The following is a 7,004-nucleotide window of genomic DNA, read 5'->3' as shown; positions in this document are numbered from 1 at the left end:
GGAACATTCTGATAAAAAAACAAAAAAAAAGGGTCTGCCCCGCCACCACTCCTTTCTAAAATCACCTTAACACCACCGCAACAAACCCCGCCCTCCACTAAAACCACCACCGTAATTCACCCTACCCACCACCGCAATTCTCCATAACCCGACTTACAAAGACCCACCACCACAACCCATAACCAACCCAGATCCACCTACCTAACCCTAACCCAAAGCCAGATCCACCAACCTAAACCTAACCGAAACCGTAACCCACCCACCTAACCCAAACCCAAACCCAAACCCCAACCCAGATCTACCCAACATTGCAATATACTGTCACAACATTTAGTAAACCTTAACTTCGAACAGTAAATGTTGAACTATCATCCTGTCCGACTCGAAAATCATAAAGGTAAAAGGAATTTCAATGACATAACATTTCTCAGTAATTCTAGCTCAAAAACTTCAAATTCAGCACAATTTTAGAAGCTCAAACAATCTAGCAATACAATCACACTAAAACCACCAGAAAAATCCTTAATCCAACACTACAACAAAATCAACAGAAACATCAAACATGTAAGAATTGCAAAAGTACGCAATACTCAAGCTCAAATCAAGCAATCAAACAAACAAAATTAAGTTGAATTCAACATAATCTGAGTAAAATAGAGAGAAATTACAGTGAAGAATGAACCGATTTGGAAGGAAGAGGAAGAGGCAAACACAACTTCTGGCGACGAGACCTAGCACGACCAAATTGACGACAAAAACTGGAAAGTTTACCGATGAAAGGAGAATTGGAGGATCGAGACCAAAGATAATTGGAGTAGAGCAAAGTTAGGGTTCTGAAATTCTTGGATTGATCATTCTCTTGCGAAGGTGATGCAATTTCCATGGAGTTTCTCGATTCGGAGTTCATGGCTTTGTTTTGGCGCCGTTGACGAGTACAACCGTTTCGCCGGAGTAGTTCTCAACTTGTAATTGAGCTATAAACTGAATTTGATCACTCAAAAACCTCGGAATTGGGTTTACAAGGCCAAATTCGACCATGAAAACTCTAGATCTAGAGTTTTCATGGTCGAATTTGACCTTAAAACCGTTATTTTGCACCATTGATGTTGATGTAGAGTCTGTGTTGGTGTTTTTCACGACGATGTTGTGGCATCTGGTTGTTGATAGTGTTGGCGGTGGTAGTATAGTCGATGGCGGCGTGGTAAATCAAAAGAGGGGGGAAGAAGATAAGGAAGATGAGAGAAGAGAGAGGCGAGAAGAAGAAGAAGAAGATGAAAGAGAAAGGGTTTCAAAAGGGTTTCATGTAAATCTAACCATTGATTTTTTAATCTATGGTTTAGATTGGTGATCTGTGTGTGTTGTGGGAGAAAGAATCTAACCATTGATTTTTTTAATCTATGGTTGAGAGTGGTGATCCGTGTGTGTTGTGGGAGAAAAAATCTAACCATTGATTTTTTAATCTATGGTTGAGAGTGGTGATCCGTGTGTGTTTGTGTGTTGTACATTCATCTACAAAAATATTATTCCCTCAATTCTTTAGTATTTTTTTGCCCCATTTGATCGGGATCAGTGCCCAAGACACGTATTAAAACATCTACTAGTATATATCTTTATTTTCATACACGTAAAAATTATAAAAACGTTATATTAATAAAATGTATAAATAGATAAATTTAAAAAGATCATTAATGAGTCTATAAATTTGTACTAATACATACGAATAACGATGATACGAATATTTAACTATGAGATGGTTAGATGCCATGTGTTAATAATGTGTACATATGATCGATTGAACTAATCAATATTACCTTGTTAATTAGTCATTAGTGTTTTCTTTCATTATACAAATCAAAGCACTTTGTAATATCTTCATAATTTCATGAAAATATATAATGATAAACGAGTCATAATTATCAGTCTTGTTGACTAATCAAGTATCGAATTACCAAATTGCAAATTTCCATTTCACAAGAAGTCAAAAACTCATCAAATCATGATTATGATACTATGCGTAGTATATAAATGATTAAATAAGAAGCATATAATAACCTAATTGTAAAACAATAATACATTAATACACTAACTCTTATAATCTAATTCGTAATAAACTAGTAAAATCAGTATGACTAAACTTGAAACAGAACATAATATGTATTTATAAAATCAATGAGAATTTGTTTATAATATGGTGCCTAAATAAGAAATGATTCGCGACTTGCCGACTTTATATAAAACTTGTGAACGCAAAAGGTTAGCAAGTACTATCAAATTTCAAACCTAAACCATTTAACTGCCCGAATCCAAACAACTCGATAAACAATTTATTTTTTGAAACCGAAAACCGACCCGAACCGTAATTTAGTAAACTTGAAATGGAACCGATATGAATAACGTTAAAGTGGTTAAACCATCGAAGAACCGAACCAGTTATAAATTGAACCGAAAAAGAACCGAACCAGTTATAAACTGAACCAAAAAAGAACCGAACTGTTTCTAACCTGAAACCGTTTCCAACCCGAAACTGTTTGAACCGGGATAAAAACCGTTTACACTGCACCGTTAAAAAACCGCAACCCGCCTGCACCGAACCGTTTACTACCCGGACTGTTTACAACCCGAACCGAATTAAAATCGCTTAAGAATAAACCGAAACCGAATCGAACCGCTAACTATTTAAACCGAACCAAAACCGACCCGTGAGACAATTAAACCGATTCCAAACCGACCCGATTAACTACCAAACCGATTTCAAACCGAACCGAAACCGAACTGTCAAACCGTTTTGACAGTGCTACTTTTCCTTGAAGTTACTAACGTGTGTATTTTGTTATTAGAAAGAGATACGAGGCATCCAAGTAAGTACTTTAATGGTTTAATTGATTTATGATGTAGAAATCATGTTTATATCGTTATTATGATATTCCTAGTATCATGTCTAGGGTATTTTTAATATTAAATATGATTGTTATGATGCTTCCTACGTTCTTTCTAATATTAATTCATGTTAGTATCATGTTAGGGCTAAAGCTTTGATTTTTATTGCTTAGTGACATGCTAGGGTTTGTTATTAATCTTGTTAGTATCATGCCTAGGATCTTGCTATGTTTATTATGCTTTAACGTGATTATGATTATAATTTATGGTTATCATGGTGATTGTGATTATTTTAATGATGATTATTATTATTAATGATGTTGATTATTTATTATGTTGCTTGATGCTTATTTATTGTTATTGCTTGATCACCTTTTATTGCATGTTAAAGGGAATTGGTATTTGCAACCACGCTTAATAAGATATTAATAATCTTGTTTAGGGTTAATTGTGATTGTAATTCAAGTGATCGCCAATAATAGTTTATTTGTGCATTAAATTCAACCAACATAGATTAAACAGGTTTAGGGTAATCCTATTGATTGTATGTTAGTCAGAAAGCGCACATGAATACGAGCAGAATAAAGTAGAGGCCTATTATTAGGGCATGTTCAATCTCTTTTAGGTTGGATTTGTACCATCATCCCCGAACCCTTATTTGGTTCATGACCTTATGGAGTTGACGATCTCTTGGATCGTTAAGGGGTGTAACCTTCACCTCGTGAACGGTTTACAAGTTCCTTAAAAACTTGTTGGCGACTCTTTTGCTCTATCTTCTTCCCTTTTGGACGCCACCGTACTTTAGTGTATGATCACAGTGGGGTTCAAGTTAGTGGGATTTTAAAGGCTTGAAATTATTCCCTACGGTTTTTGGCGACTCCACTGGGGAGGATTTCTATTTTAATTCCTGAATTTGTTTCGGAAATGATTTAGAATGAGTGGATGAGACTCGAAAAGTTCTAAGTATTTCATGTGCGTAATTTTGATTAACATTGTGGCATATGCATAAAAAGGTTCTCATTGGAAAGACCATCCGTAATGAGTCAAAAACATAAGGATTTTACACGTAGGAAATTTGAGAAATGTCTTTCACAACTAGGACTGAAATAACACCGCGCGAAACAGGATGATTTTATTGAGCACAGAAAGCTGCTGAGGCATGTGGGAAGTAGCGTCAGGGGCCAGAGCTTGGCGCCAAACTTTTAGCCGTAGCGCCAGACGCCAGTATTGGCGCCAGGCGCTACAGTTAAAAGTTGGCGCCAGTCTCTGTTTGCTGGCGCCAATTTCCCCCAATACTGAGCCAGAAATATGCGTTATAATTTCGACCGGTTTTTCGTATTGTTTGCTCGATCCTACTTCCAGATTGAAGTGTTCTACATATGGACATAACCCTCTGGGAATTCATGCTCTATCTACCCGATTGAACGCTCCTGGCAACAAAGGGTACATCTGAGAGGTTGAATTCACCAAACCATGGAAGTGAGTTTTTTCTAAAAACTTGCGGTGTTCTATCCACACGCGTTAACCCTTCACGGTTAGGCTTTTACGCGATGCATCTGAACAATTAACCATGGACCATATTTGAATAAACCATATCCCGAACTTTAGAGAACTAGAGCCATGGTTAGGTTGCAAACTCATTGCATCATATTGTGCCTACTTGACTAATTGTGCATACTCTATGTGATTTTTCCTAACCGTTTGTTTGACTTGTGTTAAGACTAAATAAACTGATTAATGACTAAAGAACTTTGTTTAATTAATTAATTAATTAATTAGAGCTAATAAATAAACATAAAATCGAGTCATAGTTCCTTTAAGTCAACCCGGATTTTTATTCCTGTATACTGCACAAACGTCAACTTGTTTTGGTCATAGCTGGAGTTCTAGAAAGAACTATGAGTCGTACAGCCTATGTATCTGTAGCCCCGAGTTTTATCTTTAATTAGGCGTTGGTTTCATCCCAATCAGAGTCACAGATAAAAAGTTATGACTAAAATACCACAGTCTGTCCAGTTTAATGCATATACGTGAAGTCTTAACTTAGTCTTTGCTTGAGTCTAGTCACATAGTCTAGCCACATGGTCATGGCACGAGTCTTAAAGTACCATCTACACTCACTATTCTTAGCACACACTTTGAGCACATGTCACCATGGCCATGTCTTAGGTTCATGCATGAGTCAGTCTTTTCCGTCATTTGAGTTGGGGGGTACATTCTATTCCTAATTCTTCATATCCCTCCATCTAAATCTTTCTTCACATTCTTCCATTTTTCTTCACCTCCTCCATCCATTGCATGTTGAATAAAGTTTGAGTCAAATAATTAACAATAAGTATCCCCAAATTCCTTTTCCACAGTACTTGGTCGAGGAGAGAAGGGCGATTAATCAAGGACAACTTCTTTATTCAAGTCTCGCTTTTTGATAAACCGATTCGTCAAAAGAGGAAGGCTAAGAAGATAAATGGCAACTCAAGAAGAAGTCAATGAGCTTAGGAACCAATTGGTTACCATGATTGAAACACTGAAACTACTCACCCTCAAAGTTGATGATCCCGTGAAGCAACAACGGATGGACCTCATGCAAGAAAGCTTGAGCAAGCTATCTAGTGACTACAAATTTCCAGGGCATGAGTTCACAAGGGGTCTCGCTGGACAAGGAACTTCTTCCGCATAAGTTCAACGCCACTGACATCCCTAAATTCAAGGCAACAGATAACCCTTACTTCCATCTAAGAGCTTTTGAAACTATAATGAGCATTAAGGGTATCGATAAGAAGGTTTTCCCCTCTCTGTTCCCACTATCTCTTGAGACCGTTTGCCAACAATGGTTCTTCTCCCTTGACAAGGAGAAAACCTCTACCTGGGAATTGATAGTGAACGCTTTCGTCGGTAGGTACAAGTGCAATACCCAAGTTGAAACCGACCATAGACAACTTGAGATGCTAAGACAAAAAGAGAATGAAGGCTTTACTTCTTTCTTTAATAAGTGGAGGGAAACTTCCGCCAAGATGATTGAGGTCCCCACTGAAAAAGAATCCGTGAGGATGTTTATCAAGAATCTCCAAGAAAAGTATTCAAAGCACTTAAAATATCAACACAACTTGAATACTTTCAAGGCCGTCTATGACATAGGTATCGAGATCGAAGATGACCTCGCAAAGCAAAAAGCTACTAACAATAGCAACCACGGTGGCTGGAAAGGAAAGAAGAACGACAATCCTTCTTCTTCTGAAAACGCCCACTCTAGTAATAATATTAGTACCTTTGACCATAATGATGTCTTAGCCATGGACAATCAAGGATCTAAAAGGAAACCCAGGCGAGAGTTCACACCCATTGGAATGACCTACGATGCTGCTTTCGATCGTCTCTATGATCAAGGATTAATCAAACCTATTGGCCCTACCGAGGATCCAACACCAGAAAATCGATCTTCGAGATGGAATCCAAATTCCTATTGCAAGTACCATCGAGGAAACGGTCATACCACCGATGAATGCTACAGGTTTCAAAATCTCATTCAAGAACTCATAGAAGCAAACAAGGTCCCATTGCCTCTAGTTAGCGAGAAGACTGGGTGATGATGAAGCAAATGACACAAGACAAGAGGCGAGCTTCAACGAAAAGATTTCATGACCTCTTTTTCTATTTCTTTTTCATTTTTTACTTTCCCCAATAAGTCTAGCATAGGCACCTTTCTCTTCCTCTAGATTTATTTTGTAGGATCATTATATTTTTTCTTTTAATAAAATGAGCATTTATTTCCTTGCATATGATCATTTCATTACATTGCATTTAATAAAAAAAAAAAATGTCGAATCAAGCACAAGGTATACCAATGATTTAAGGCACCCCTTGCAACCACATCATATCTCCTTTCGCCTTTCTAATTTACAAATCCTTTCTTCATAAACCACTTTGAGCCTCGTCTAACGATAGACCTTTCTTTTTTTAACCTACATCTATCTAATCTTGGGATGGGATGGTGTGCAACTTTTGCAATTCTAAAAAAAAAAAAAAAAAAAAAAAAAAAAAAAAAAAAGCTTGAGTGATTTCAAAAGATCAAAATAAATAGCAAAAATAAGCATAAGCAAAAAATAAATAAAAGTGTACAAAAGGGCAAG

Source organism: Chenopodium album, chromosome 2, assembly GCF_948465745.1.
Source record: "Chenopodium album chromosome 2, dcCheAlbu1.1, whole genome shotgun sequence".
Taxonomy (NCBI): Eukaryota; Viridiplantae; Streptophyta; class Magnoliopsida; order Caryophyllales; family Amaranthaceae; genus Chenopodium; species Chenopodium album.
Note: the sequence above shows the minus strand (reverse complement) of the source record.